The 16,352-nt window shown below is 37.8% G+C and overlaps 1 protein-coding gene and 1 pseudogene across 1 annotated transcript in view; both read right to left on the minus strand.

Moving 5' to 3' along the window:
• The window catches only part of Trpc5 (transient receptor potential cation channel subfamily C member 5), a 286,364-nt gene that overhangs the window by 156,865 nt on the left and 113,147 nt on the right, over window positions 1–16,352 (minus strand). The gene's annotated exons all lie outside the window — the stretch shown is intronic.
• LOC110286412 lies at window positions 2,837–3,955 on the minus strand (annotated as a pseudogene).

A 16,352-nucleotide genomic window follows, 5' to 3' on the forward strand; every position in this document is an offset into this window, starting at 1 on the left:
TTCTCCTGTATTTCTTTAAGTGAGTTATTAAAGTCCTTCTTGATGTCCTCTACCATCATCATGAGATATGCTTTTAAATCCAGGTCTAGCTTTTCGGTTGTGTTGGGGTGCCCAGGACTAGGTGGGGTGGGAGTGCTGCTTTCTGATGATGGTGAGTGATCTTGATTTCTGTTAGTAGGATTCTTACGTTTACCTTTCGCCATCTGGTGTTCTCTGGAGCTAGTTGTTATAGTTGTATCTGGTTAGAGTTTGTTCCTCAGGTGATTCTGTTAGCCTATATCAGTAGACCTGGGAAACTAGCTCTATCCTTAGTTTCAGTGGTCAGAGTACTCTCTGCAGGCAAGCTCTCCTCTTGCAGGAAATGTGCCCATATATCTGGTGTTCGAACCTGCCTCCTGGCAGAAGTTGTGTTCCACTCACCAGAGGTCTTCAGATCCCGTGGAAGGTCCTGTGAGGACCTTGTTGGTGTCCAGAAACTCTGCACAGAAGTAACCCCACTGCTGGAGTGAACTGCAAGGGACTTGTGCCCCTGATCAGGCCGGGTTATCTGCTTCCTTAATTAATGCAGTCTTAGGTCCTGCGCGATTGGATTGGATGGAGCATGTGCTGTGTTCCACTCACCAGAGGTCTTAGGATCCCGTGGGGGGGTTCCTGTGTGTGTCCTTGCAGGTGTCCGAGACTCCCCTGGCTAGGAAACCCGGTGCTGCAGTGGACCCAAAGGGCCATACATTTTCTAAAATTGGTTTCATTTACCAATGAATGGTGGCTTCTTTTTTTATTAAATTTTTTTTATTTAAATTTCAAATGCTATCTCAAAAGTTCCCTATACTCTCCCCCTGCTCTGCTCCCCTACCCACCCACTCCCACTTCTTGGCTCTGGCATTCCCCTGTACTGGGGCATATAAAGTTTGCAAGACCAAGGGGCCTCTTTTCCCAATGATGGCCGACTAGGCCATCTTCTGCTACATATACAGCTAGAGACACGAGCTGGAAAGAAAACACAAGAAATCCCAGGAAACAGAACTTGACTTTGTTTTGCTGTTTTTGTTTTCATGTTCACTGTGAATGATCGTTTGAAGTTCTTTCCTTCTCAGCTGTTCTAAGAGTCCATGTGTTTTTAACAAATGGACACTTGGACATGAATGGAATACATTTAAGAGTTTTTAACATATATGTCACTTTGATTTGTTGAAGGTAAAACATTTGAAGCCCTTCAGCTAATGGCCTGTTATTCCTCATAGTCCCAGAGAATCATCTCTGTTTCTGAGTCAGACATTACAAAATGGGTTCCAGCTTTTAACAGGCATATATATATATATATATATATATATAATTTCTTTTGTTGTTGTTTTAATACAGGGTCTCAGATAGTCCAAGCTGACCTTAAGCTTACTATATAGCCAAGCATTGCCTGAACTCCTGATGTTGCTCCCAATGACTGAGCATTCACATCTGTATATGCCATCCAATTTGTCTAAACAAAACAAAAAAGAGGTCAATGCTTTGAACATAGCTAGCACTAAATATAATCCTAAAGGTTAAGATTAAGTTACTTTATTGAGGGTGGTGGTTATAAAAAGAAATAGAAGACTAGAACCTGAGTTGCATCTTTAAGGTTGTGTAGGATTTAAATAGGTAGCTATAGGAACTGGGAGAATATTCATTGTATCAGAAGTCCAGGATGGGAATTCATATTGTCTTGGGTAGGATTCTGGAAAGAAAGGAAATAATGTAGGAATAGATGAGGTATATTGAGAAATATTAAAAATCTAGTTGAGAAGCTAGGCATTGAGAATCCCTTTAAAGTTCTTACGGAAAAAAAATGATCAAAAAGAAAGGTGTATTAGGTGATTCCAATGGCCATGCCAATGGAGAAATTAATTGGGACAGAATGGAAATTATACTACAAATGAAGTTAAAAAGAAGAGAATTTTAGAGTTCCTTCAAATGACTTGATAACAGACTGGAGGACATGATACACAAGGAGCAGCACAGAATAATACCCAAGTCTGTGCTTAAAACTTGGGGGGCTGCATTCCTGAGAAACTAGAAAGGCCATGCACTAGGCCAATTACTAGATGCCTAATATTGTCAAGGTAAATGGAGGTTCTGTTGAAGAGATTCTATTTCTTCCTGACTTCCATTATTACTTCAAAGATGCTTATTTCGTCCTTTTGGTCTTCATTTGGCAGTGGATCTTTACATTGAACTTTAGTTTCTCTGTCCCAGAGGGTTCTGCCAAATAATGATCTTAAACATTTAAATGTACACAGGCAGTTTTGCTGAGCAGTCCCTTATAAATGTAATCACCTTCTGCATGTCTGTTTTGTAATGTTCTTGTTTTGCATATTGGGTTCACTAAAACCAGGTCACTCTTGTTCTTACTGAAAGAATTGTAGTTTTTTTTTTCAAAGTTTCTTGAATTTTATTCCCCTTGGCAACTATAAAGTAAACAACTCCACATAGAGCATGTAATTTTATTGAGAAATGGAAAGGTACAAAGAAAGTTATTAGAACAAAGCTGTTTAAAAGGTAGAAGCTTAGAAAACGCATGTTTTACTACTCCAGATAACTGAACAGATAGATGGGATTATTTCCCAATTAGTTTTATGTTAGGACAACGCTCTTATTAAATTTGTGAATGGTATTAAGTTGAGATTTTGAAACTAAACAACAATACTTTTAAGTGTAAGTACATTCAAATAGAAAGGGCAAACAATGAAAAGCATGGCATGGTGCTTATACAAATTAGGACTATGCAGCTAAGACTCTCCCTTCTCCTTATATCAATCTAGGTCGTACATCTTCCCCCTAAAGTCTAAAAGTTCTCTGTAAATTATACAGAAGTAATTGATCTCTGACTGTACAAGACATAAGAGAAGTTGCTGCTTGTGTCACTAGAACTTTCACCAGAAGCAGAACTTGAGCTAGCATGCTCTAATAGCATGGTAAGGGTTCTCTCTTCTTCTTCAATCAGTGCCTCTTCATACTGAGAAAGGAACGCAGTAGAGTCTGACCCATGAACCTTGGCCACAAACTCTAACAGTCTCATCTTACTAGTTTCAGCTTTAGCCCGTAGCCCCCACACATATTCATACTGTATGGGATCACTATTGGCTATTGGCTGGTATTCCAGGTATTGCTCCCTCACAAACTCATCAGTTATCAGCTCTCTACGGTCACCAAACATGAAATGAGTCATCCCAGCATAGATTCCCATTGGATTCAATATTTCCCAAATCTCCTCTTCAGTGGCATGGTTGCCCTTCATAAAGACTACACCCAGGATGAGTATCAGGAGACCAGTTTTAGGAAAGCTGTACTCATCATTGCGCATCCCATCATAGGTGAGACCTAATTTGATAAAGAGAGCATAGCAATGGTTGATAGGATCTACTTCCTTCACATCCAGCCCAAAGACCATCTCCATGTGCTCAGAAGCTCTCATGAGGATTTCATGAAAACAATCTTCATCTTCTCTGACAATGAGTGTCATTATATCATTCATACTCATCATCTCTTTCACCTGATACTTGTACAGCATGTAATTCACCAAGAAATCAACTTTCCCATCTACAGTCATCTCAGGTAAATCTGTGCTATCTGACTGATCTGGTGGAATGACTGGGTTACCCTGTACTTCTTGGTGATCAAGACCCTCAGCAGACTCCCTTGAAGAATCAAGGGATGCTGAAGACCCCTGGAAGTACTGGGTATCTCATCTTCAGGATCATCCTGGTTGCTAGCCATAAGAAGTTGAGAAGAGGAACATGGCTCCTCCACATCCTTGGAGACTTAGGTTTCCTCACTTCAGACTAGTAGCCATAAGATGAGATGAGGAACATGGCTCCTCAACATCGACGGAGGCTGCTGCAACCTGTAGTTTCTGGGTCTCTTCACAGGTCTGGCCTTGGTCAGCTGCACATTCTTCTGAAGACTGAGACATGGTGACTTAAATCCTGAAAGTACCTCCTTTGAATCATCCCTCTAATTGTCTGGATTCAGTGCTTCCAGTTGAAGGGCACACCTCACTGTTTGATGACTGGAAAGAAAATTATCTTTCTCTGCCAACCTCAAGGAATTTAGTTCAGCTAACAATCGTGTTTGTCTTTCTGGGTCTGTGTGGGCTTCTTCCTTGTTCAAAGCAGAAGTCATGTTTTATCTGAGTTGAGAGCGCTAGGGCTGGCCCGAGTCTGCTTTTCAAGAATTGTAGTTTTATAAAAGGTTATGTTTCCAACAAAAATGTTTAATTTTTTCCTGCCTTGCCTGGCCCAACATGCAACATTTAAATTTTGGATGTCACAATAGTATAGCTTCAAAACAAAAGAGAACACCGTGTCATGGTGACATATATGGGAAGTATCTATGTGTATACTGCTATGTGTCAAATAGTGCAAATGAAGAATACATTCTAGAAAGGATTCTAGTGCCAGCTCTTCTCTCACAAGATGAATTCAGGTAGGACTTATGTGTCCATTATCTTTACTATCATTTGAGGAAGATAAGGAAAACACTTGCCTAAAATCAACTACTTACTAATATAATAAATGTTTTCAAAGCATTAGTGGCATTTATAGCATTTAGAAGCTTCTGAGTTATATACAGCACATAGTGAGGGCACAACTGTCAGTCATTTATATACCTGATACAGAATGGCAAACAGGATAATTCAGGCCAAAAGCAATGAAGTTTGAAGCCCAAACTGTCTGTGTATGCTTTTTTTTAAAAAATTGATTAGATAGAGTAGATTATCCAGATAGAACCCCCATTCTCCTGCACCAAGTTCAGTCCAATATTATGAGTCATCTGCAAAGGTAGAATGGAACTAGCCTCAAAGATGGGTTGCTCTGATTTTTGTGGTTTGTCACTGCAGCCTCCTCAGGACTGACTTCCAGAAATAGCAGGCATTTTACTCAAAGCCATCTTAATGGATCATTGTAATCTTTGATTTGCATCATAAGGGGAACCAGACATGGTCTTTCTTTTACTGGAGTCTAAGGATTGCTTTGTTAGAAGGGATATTTTCCTCCATTGTTCCTTTCAAGAATGAAGATAATGCCTATTATTCCTATTATTAATGTAACCTATGTCACTGTCATCCACAAAGATCTTCAGTATTTCTCACATGTGGATGGCAGATCACTTGTTAATCAGGATGTTCTCTCTAGACCCATATAATTACTGCAGTAGACTTACTCCATTTTTAACCTCTTCACCTACTTATTCAACATGTACTCAACCTTATATAAATAGAAGACAGTAACATGTATAATAGTCTGCTTGTCAAGTGTTTTATGTCCCGGCTCCTCCTCTTCCTCTCATGATCGATTTCTAGTTACATATCCACTCTGTACCCTGTTCTCTTCATTAAATGCTGATGTAAACTGTTCTTTTTGGCTGCAAGCTTTGGCTTCTTTTCCGTTTTTTTTTTTTTCTCTCTCATAGATGATCTCAGGTTACAGTCCCCTTGTCTTGCTTCTCCTGTCCTTTATCCCAGCACTTTCCTTGTGGGGGTGTGGCTATTGGAGGTGAGACGGGGATAATATATACTAAGCTCTGATCTGACTATAGGAAATTTTTTACTAGCACTTTAAAATACAAGCACAAGTATGAGACCATGATTAAAACAAAGCAAGCTGCCACGGATACCATGAACGTGTGCTAGTAGTCACTGAAGGGCTAAATGAAGTTTATAACTAAAATCCTGAAATAGACAAAATATTATCCCTGAGCTACATTGTTTTCAGTTTGTGTACATAAATTAATGACTTCCTCATTTTTTTTTCCTGGCAGACACTTTGGCGTAATCTGACCATCACCAGTGATTCATGGAGCTGTCATTTGACTAATGTCATTTGACCTGAATCTTTCTAAAGTGGCATTTAGTTAGTCACATTGTGCTCCTACTTTTTATAGGAAGCAGTTGAGCAAATTAAATTCAGTAAGTTTCCTAATGTACTGTGCACTGTGGGACTTTTATTTATTTCTGGAGTTTCTTGAATAGTATAGAATCTTGGGATTTTTGTAGTTCTCATTAGAAAAGTTCTCCTTGGCCAGTCACTTCCAGCTGAAGTGTCTCTAGGGTTATCAGGCTTTTAATTCTCTCTCTCCTTTTTTGATTTTTTTCCAGAGCTTTATAGTTACCAATTTCTTTTGTACACATTGTCTCATTAATTCTTCCACATATCCTTGCCCACGTCACAGAATCATCATCTGCCTTGAGTATTTTTAGCACCACAGGAAGGAATGACCCCAAGACTCCAGTACTAATAAGTGGCTGAATCAGTCATAACCCACATTTCCAGTCTACATTTGAGGCTTCTCTCAGTTCCTGGAAGATTTAAAGCAAACATAGGTAGCAAAGGTTTCTTCCATTCTATAGGTTTCATGCTCACTCCATTAACTGTTTGTTACATGGACATTTTCTAATTTTGTGAAATCGCACTTTTCCATTGTTGGTATTGTTTCCAGAGTGACAGGAAGCTTATTCAGGAAGTAATTGCCTATAGTTATATCTTCAAATGTTTCTCCTAGTTTTTCCTCTAGTAAGTTCAGTGTTTCAAGTCTTATATTAAGGATTTTGACTCATTTGGAGTTGGTTTTTGTAAAGGGTGAAGAAAAGATCTAATTTCCTTCTTCTTAACATGGGCATTGTGCCCTAATACATAGATGAAAGTTGCATGAAATAGTATCTGGACCTTCTGTTCTATTCTGTAGATCTTTGTGCCTGTTCCAGCTGTCTCAGTACTATGTCTCTGTAGGATAGTTTTGAACCACATGGGCTGATACCCCCAGCATCGTTTTTCAGTCAGAATTGCTTTGGGTATCTATGGCCTCTTGTGCTTCCATGAGCTTAAAATTTTTTTTTATTTCATCTGTTTTTTAATATGGCATGATGTTTTAATATATGCACACATTGCTAAACAATTAAACAAAGCCAATGAAATATCTCAATTACTACCATTTTTTTTTGTGGCAAAAAGATTAAAGTATACCCTCTTCTCAATTTCCAAGTTTTCCACATTATTAACTATTTTTAAATATTTTCTTTATTTACATTTCAAGTGTTATCCCCTTTCCTAGTTTCCTCTCCAAAAATCTATCCCCTCCCTCTTCCACTGCTCCTCAACCCAACCACTCCCACTTCCTGGCCCTGGCATTCTCCTATACTGGGGCATAGAACCTTCACAGGACCATGGGCCACTGCTCCCATTGATGGCCGACGGGTTGATATACTGTGCTTGTCGATGAGCACATGCATGCTAGAGTAGTATATACGTGTATAGTCAGAAAACACATTGTGTGAGTCAGTTGTACCTTCTACCATGAGAGCTCCAGAGATTGGACTCAGGTCAGCAGATTTGGTGGCAAGTGGTTGTACCCACTGAGCCTTCACACAGTCTCTTCCATGTAAATTTTAAGACTGCATTTTCTATTTCTGTGAAGAATGTCATTGGAAGTTTGAAGAAAATGTCACTGAATTTGTAGATTGCTTATGATAGAATATAGCAACTTTCATAATACTAATTCTTTCAATCCAGGAGCATGAGAGAGGTCCTTTTATGTTCTAGTGTCTTCTTCAGTTTTATCCTTCAGTGTTTTAAGGAGTGTTTGGGTGTTTCCTTTTTTATTTTATTTTATTTTTTTATATATTTTTTGTTATGTATTTTCCTCAATTACATTTCCAATGCCATCCCAAAAGTCCCCCATACCCTCCACCCCCACTCCCCTACCCACCCATTCCCACTTTTTGGCCCTGGCGTTCCCCTGTACTGGGGCATATAAAGTTTGCATGTCCAATGGGCCTCTCTTTCCAGTTATGGCTTACTAGGCCATCTTTTGATACATATGCAGCTAGAGTCAAGAGCTCCGGGGTACTGGTTAGTTCATAATGTTGTTGCACCTACAGGGTTGGAGATCTCTTTAGCTCCTTGGTTGCTTTCTCTAGCTCTTTGGAAGGTTTACTCTAGTTTTTTGTTTTTTTTTTTTAAAGGGAATTTGAATGGGATTGTTCTTTTAATTTCTTTCTCTATAACAATCCCAAATTTCCTTACTGAATCAATCATCCACACTGTCTGTGACTTTTCACTATGAGTTTCTTGTTTTTCAATGCATCCATCACTTTTCAATATTTTTTTTTTTTGCTTTGCTATTATCCTAAAGGTACCTTAAATCTATAAGGTTTGTGATAGCCTTATTATCTTTCTCTCCCTTCAAATCTTTCCCTAAAATTGGTATGTTATCAAGAAGTCAGGTAAGACAGATAGCTAGGAGCTTGTGCAATCTTCCTTACTAGCAAGTAATTGGGCCAAGGCAAGAGGACACAGTTATTGCCTTGCCTTCTTCAATATATTCTGATATGTGACTATTTCAGAACTGACTTTATGTTCTTAAATAAAGCACAAGAAATATATTTTAATTTGAACATTTCTACCTTTTCTTTCTAATTTTTCTTCTCTATCTGTTTCTTTTATACCTTTCAAGTATATATCCTGTAGGCCAATGATATTGGGCTTTGTTCTTCTTACTTAGCGGCTTAGTATCTATAAAGGTGTTAGGTGACAGGCTTATTGTATTGCTGCTCTGAGGAAATACTTTATCATCTTGAAAGGTAATTCTTAGAAATTAAAAATGATGTCAAGATCTATCTTAATGAACTTTTAATATCAAAAATTTTAGTATGGATTTTGTTTTCATGATGGTCAAATGGTTCTATGTGTATTTGCTGGGATAGCCCAACACCCTGGTGAGCAGGGAAGAAGGGTAAATGAATTCTTCTTTGCTTCCGGACATGCACTGACTTTCATGATGATTCTAATTACCAGGCATAGAAGCAGTTGTATGATGCATATGGTTAAGTAGTTGATTTTTAAATCTGTGATGGTGATTTTTCAATATCATTACTATTGAAATGAAAGTATATCAACTTACACTTAACTACATAAAAACAAAGTGGTAACTTAAATATCAGATCCTATTTCTTTTCTGCTATATTTTACTGTTATTTATTCTTTTGAAGTTAATTTAAAAAATCGTATCTCTGTAGTGGAAACATTATGTATTTATAATACCTTAAAATTGGTCATGGGAAAAGATATTTGGAATTCTTTTATATCTCATGACTTGGCAAATGCTTCTTGACAGATATAGATTTACTATTTTATTGATTTTCTAAGAAGAAAGCAGTGAGAGAGTGCTAACAATGCAGATTTAAGCTTAAAGGACTGGCATAGGACAGATTTATGCCTCTGGTCCAGATGAAATAACAGGAGTTGAATCTCACCTTCTATTTGAACCAAACAAAAGTAAATAGGATAGAACATATCAGCCAATGAAAGTGGTCACTGAGAGATGGGGAAAAAAGTGAGGAGAATTGTATAATTGTACAAGCTTGTCACCTTGAGTTTCCAGGTCATGGAAAGGGAATTGAATCAGAGACTGCTATCTTCTTTGTGATGAGCAAACAGAGATGAAGTGAAAATGAAGGCAACCACAGATTACGGAACAGATCAGTGGGATGAGAATTGCAGGAAAAAAAGCCCCAGATATCTATGTAGGATTACACATTGGCATTAAGGAGAACAATGTGGATATATCAAGACAACTCACAACTAGATAAAATACAGCTTAAAGATGAAAAGTAATACTACCCAGCACTCATACAGAGCAAACAGTATAGCTGCTACTGTCACTGTCCAGACAGGAAATTTCTATCAATAATGGGAATTGAGATGGTAAGAAATACCTCCGTAGACTCCAAAATAAATCAGTCACTAGTCTCATCTGAAAAATTTTACTTACAAGGTTAAAATTTTTTTCCAAATGTCTTTGGTCTGTAAAGATTAAAGAGTATTTTTAGGAATGTGAAAATACTCAGCCCAGGAGACTAATTTCTGGCACAATCACTAATAAAGAAGTCACATGAATCTACATGAATCTGATCCCCCCATAAAATCTATGAAAATTCTGGGAAAAATTGTCAAAAAGTGTCAAAAATTCTTTTTAGAACTTTGGAAATTAAGCAAAGCCTTATAACAATCCAAGAAGCATTTTTTTTTAAAGAAAAAAATCCCAATCTTGATAAAAATAGGAAAAACTATGACAATTTCCCCCCCACTAATCCTGTAACCCACTCTGCAGAGTCATGGTAGCTTTGATATGCTGCAGACTTAGAAATACAAAAATCAAAATATTCTGAATCTTCATAGTAACTAGAGAGAACAGAATGGGTTTCCACCTCTACAAAGACCCAGCCTAAACAGTTTTATTTGTCTTTCCTGAAAAGTCTTTAGGAAAACCCCATTTCCCTGACTTATATTCATGTTAATATTACTCCAGAGATTTTGTTAATTAGGAAACTTTCTTAACATTTATTTTATTTTTTTAAATTAGGTATTTTCTTCATTTACATTTCCAATGCTATCCCAAAAGTCCCCCATACCCTCCCCCCCACTCCCCTACCTACCCACTCCCATTTCTTGGCCCTGGCCTTCCCCTGTACTGGGGCATATAAAGTTTGCAAGACCAAGGGGCCTCTCTTTCCAGTGATGGCTGACTAGGCCATCTTCTGATACATATGCAGCTAGAAGCACGAGCTATGGGGGGTACTGGTTAGTTCATAATGTTGTTCCACCTATAGGATTGCAGACCCCTTTAGCTCCTTGGGTACTTTCTCTAGCTCCTTCATTGGGGGCCCTGTGATCCATCCAATAGCTGACTGTGAGCATCCATGGCTGTGTTTGCTAGGCCCTGTCATAGCCTCACAAGAGACAGCTATATCTGGGTCCTTTCAGCAAAATCTTGCTAGTGTATGCAATGGTGTCAGCATTTGGAGGCTGATTATGGGATGGATCCCCGGGTATGGCAGTCTCTAGATGGTCCATTATGTGTGTACTGTTTTACTTATGTATACCTGTGTACCACATACATGTAGTGCCCTTAGAGGCCAGAAGAGGGCATTCCATCAGATTCTCTATGATTTGAAGTGACAGATGGATGTTAGCAGCCGTGTGAATGCTGGGACCTGAACCCAGATCCTCTGCAAGAGTAGCAAGTGCTCTTAACAACGGAGCCATCTTTCCAATGCCATGTATTAGGAAATTCTTATTTCTAAATTGTCTACTAAAATTGGTGGCATTTAAGAAAATGCTGTTTCTATTACATATCACATTGTGACTATGGCATAAAAAATGAGGCAAATGTGAAATTTTGATGCAGAATTTTTATCAAAAGATGTATAGTCATACATATTTGTGTGTGTGTATGAATGTATGTATTTATGTAGTATGTATGTGTATCTTATAGGAAGTTAAGTCACCAGCGCTGACAATATTCTCTATAAGAACCATAGACTAACAAAAAGTCTAGCACCAGATACAAGAAGCATTCTTTCATAGGGGTGATCAGATTTCTCCAAGTGATTCCAATATGGATGATCAATGCAACTTATAGTTGCTTTCTGAGGGGTTGAGGGTGGGCCCATATTGCTGAAGATAACACATTCTGATGACACATTATATAGGTAATGAGTTTGATCAGATCTGAAAGCTTCTTTCCTGAGATCTAACTTCAAGGGTTCTAGGAAACACCATGCAAATTGCCAAGGGAGGGAAGGAATTCGACAGTCCTAACCCAGATGCAATGCCTATGAACTTTAACAATTTTAGCATGACAAGATATGCATGAAAGTTCAAGAAGTGGTACTCACATGTGTGTGATAGACAACAGCTGCCTAATTGAACTTAAGGCTCATTCAACAGAAATGAAATAATTCCTAGTACTGGAAACCCTGCAAGATTTCTGAGCCTAGTAAGGTTATGGACCTTAAAAAGGAATCTACTACCTCCACTTTGCTAGAATATCATAATTCCTTAATGCACTCTAAATCTTATCCTTAAACCCACAGGGAAGTGTAGCTACTACTTTGCATCAAAGAAGTTTCTCTTTACAGCAAATGGAGACCGTCACAGAAAACCACAAGTGGACACAATGCAGAGATCAATAGACTGAGGAGTTCAGCTCAGACAGACATTTCTGTATCACAGCTCCTGCAACTATGGCTCAGGGCACATCTTGAAAGAAATGGTGGTAAGATTATAAGAATCAGAGTAATGGGAAGTCTGATTTGAAACAGCCTTTCCTAGTGATGCCTGCGTAAATAAGACCTGAACAATAGCAATATCAATGTTTATGTGGAAGGGGGAAATTTTCATGGTGTCCCACCCCTAGGCAATTAATGATAGACAGCTGCTGATTGCCTAAAGGAGAATTAACCTCTCCTGGGGATGAGCCCCGTTATTGCTTGCCCAATGTAGAGTGGCCAGCTTTGAAACCATATATACACAAACAACCAAAACAGGCTCAGTATGTTCTCTTTATATATATTTGTGTGTTCTCACACACATGTGTATGTATGTAACAAATATAATCAAAGATAAAGAGGCTATCAAGTTGAGTAGTATGTGGGAGTAGGCAGTAACTGGGAGATGTGGAGGGAGAAAGAGAAGGGAGGAAGAGTTATATTTAAGAGATTAAAATAAAATTATACGTATATGGTTATAAATAATTCATTTTCATAATATAAAGTTACCCATAATAAAACAAAACAAAACAAACAACAAAAAAGCCAAACCTTTGTGTTACTACTCAATTCAATGTCTCATACATGCTAGGCAATTGCTTTCCCATTAAGTTATATCCTTATCCCTTGTTCCATTTTATATTTAGACACAGTCTCACTAGTTTGCATGTGGGCTGTCCTTGAAGTCCTTCTGTAGCTCAGGTAGGACTTGAACTTGTTTTTGAGCCTCCTAATTAAGCCTGTGCCACCAGTCCCAGCCCAAATTGTTTCTAATATGGGCAGAATGAATATGTATGTACAGTTAGCTCAGCATGCATTCATATTTAATAATAAAGTATGCACTTTTCCTTTAGATTGGTATTTTCTGCCATACAAAGAAACCAGGTGATTATAGTTTCATAAAATCTGAAAAACACAAAGCCACAAACAAAAGAATAAATGCCCTGGAGGAAAGACAACATCTTCATTGAATGAGGCTGGGGAAACTGGCTATCCACATGTAGAAGAATGAAATTGGGCTCATATATTTCACTCCACACAAAAATCAACTGGAAATGGACCAAGGCCTCAGTGGGAAAACTGAAATGCTGAAAACCTAAAATAAATCATAGGTAGCACCCTACAGGTATAAGTGTAGGACAGGGCTTTGTGAATAGGATACCATTTGCTCAGGAATTAGTACCAACAATTGATAAATGGGACCTCATGAAATTAAAAGAATTCTGTACAGCAAAGTAAAAAAAAAAATCAACTAAATGAAGAGAAAGTCCACAGATGGGAGAGACTCTTTGCCAGCTAGACACCTAAAAGAGGATTAATATCCAGAATATACAAAGAACTCATAAAACAAAGTCTCAGGAAAACAAATGCCCCACTTTAAAAATAGGCTACAGATCTGTGCAGAGAGTTCTTAAAAGAAGAAATAAAATATAGCGAAGAAATCTCTCAAAAAGTCATAGTTCGTAGCAATTAGGAAAATACAAATTAAAACAACTTTAAGATTTCATCTCACACCAGTCAGAATGGCAAAGGTTAAGAAAGCAGCTGATAACAAGTACTGGAGAGGGTGTGGGATAAAAGAAACCTTTCTTCCCATTGGTGGAATTGTGTAGCTACTTTGGAAACTAGTGTGCAGAATTCCCAAAATGCTAAAGATACTTGTTCGGCCATGTTCCTTTCTGCTCTGTCTACAATAGCTAGGGAATGTAAGCTTCATCAATGTCTAACTAGTGATGAATGGACAACAAAAATGTACACACTATTCATCTATGAAGAAAAATGAGATTCACAGGTAAATGGATAGAACCAGAAAATATTATATTGAGTGAATAATCCAGACACAAACACTGTTTATTCTCTCATCTGTTTGCTCAGAAATTTGCAGAATTCTCAAACTGCTAAAAATAAATTTACCATACAGCCCAGCTATACCAATCCTTGGTATATGTCCAAAGGTTTCAACATCTTATTCTAAAAATACTTGTGCTGCCATGTTTGCTCAGAAATGGCATGCGAAGTCTTACTGGCCCAAGATAATGGAAGAATGATGTTGAGTCTCTACCCAGTAAAAAGTAGAGGCGAACACAGGTATGTTATCTGTCTTCCAGAACATTGATGCTTGCTTCAGCACACAGTCAGAGAATGTCAAACAAAGGTAGGGGGACTATTAGTTCAGGATATTTAAAGACATCTCTGTTTAAGTTAAGTGAACAGAAGACAACAAATACTGGCATCATGGAACTAGCAACAAACCCTGGAAAATGTGTATAATATGATTTACTTAGACACTACATTTAATTGCTTAAAATACATAGCTATAAAAATTGCTAGATGTATCTATGGAAGAGGACAGTATGATCTAACAGGAAGAGGACAGTATGATCTAACAGGAGTTGAAACAGGATTGTGGATAGATATGTTACTATTCTTACCTGGGCATTATTTGTAATACCCCAGTAAAGACAACCTAGGTGTCAATTGACAGCAAATGAGTAAAGAAAATTCAACATATACAATTTATATTATTCAGCTTTAAACCTAAAGAAAAGTCTTCATTTGCAAGTTAGATAAACCTAGAGGATTTTGTGTTAAATGGTGTTAGTAATTTGCAGAATTGAAAATCCATAATAGTATAAATACAAGGAGTCTAAAACAGTCAAAATGACTGAAATACAATGAAGAGCTGATTGCCAAGAACTAGGATAGGGATAGGCAGATATTAATAAAAGGGTACAAAGTCTGACTTATAAAAGATGAGTGAATCACAGGACCTAGTAGTATCCAGCACCAGGTCTAGAGTTGACAGCCTTACATTGCTTGCTTAAATATATGCTTCGAAACATTGAACATTCTCATAAAAAATGATAAAGTAGGAGGAAAATTTTAAAGATGATCAATAGGTTCTTCTTTAAAGATATCTTTTATTTTTATTTATATGTGTATCTCTGGGTTTATGAACACCTGTATTAGCTATTGAGGAGATCAGAAGAGGGCTTTGGGTCCTTTGTAGTTGAAGTTACAGGTGATTGGGCGCTGCCTGATAGGCATACTGGGGATCAAACTTCAGTCATCTTCAAGAGCAGGAAGTGCTTTTAACTGTGGACTCATCTCTTTAGCACCTGGATATGTTTATGTTATAAATTGTATTAATTTCACAGGTATGCTTTATATTCAAAGTTATTAAGTTATAAACATTAAATATTTATTGCTCTTTGTATATTAATAATGCCTCAATAAAGTGGTTAATGAAAATAAGAAAATGAATTAATAGAACTCATTACACCAATAGGCTAAAGACAAAAATTCTGGAGAGATTGCTCAGTGGTTAAGATCACTGACTGCTCTTCTAGAGGTTCTGAGTTCAATTCCCAGCAACCACATGGTGGCTCGTAACCATCTGTAATGGGGTCTGATGCCCCTTTCTGGTATGTCTGAGGAGAGCAATAGTGAATACATAAAATAAATAAATAAATTAATTTAAAAAATTCGTATGACTGTTATTAATAGACAGAAAGCATATGACAATGCCCAATTTCCATTTGAGACTAAAAAGGACTTTTAACAAATTTGAAATAGTGGTAGAATCTCTCTCTTTTTAAAAATTAATTAATTTTTTACACTCCATATTTTATCCCCAGCCCACATCCACCCTTCAACTGTTCCATATCCCATAACTCCTCCACACCCCTTGGTCTCCATGTGGATGTCCCTACCCCTCACTCCACCTGACCTCTAAACTCCCTGGGGCCTCCAGTCTCTTGAGGGTTAGGTACATCATCTCTGAATGAACACAGACCCAGCAGTCCTATACTCTATGTGTGTTGGGGGCCTCATATCAGGTGGTGTATGCTGTCTGTTTGGTGATCCAGTGTTTGAGAGATCTTAGGGGTCTAGATTAATGGAGACTGCTGGTCTTCCTACAGGGTTGCCATTCTCCTCAGCTTCTTTCTGCCTTCACTAATTCAACAACAGGGGTCAGCTGCTTCTGTCCATTGGTTGGATACAAATATCTCAACATTATTAAAAACTCTTACAGAAATCCTATAACCAACATAATGTTTTCTGGTGTGACATTTGAAACTTTCTCTTTTAGCATAAGGCATTGAAGTCTGTTTACTACTTTTGACTGTCATATTAGGATTCCTAATTGATGGAGCAAAATAAGAAAAGGAAATGACTAAGATCAAAAATTCAGGTGACAGCAGATGCTGGCGAGGATGTGGAGAAAGAGGAACACTCCTCCATTGTTGGTGGGATTGCAAGCTTGTACAAC

The sequence above is a fragment of the Mus caroli genome, chromosome X, assembly GCF_900094665.2.
Source record: "Mus caroli chromosome X, CAROLI_EIJ_v1.1, whole genome shotgun sequence".
Taxonomy (NCBI): domain Eukaryota; kingdom Metazoa; phylum Chordata; class Mammalia; order Rodentia; family Muridae; genus Mus; species Mus caroli.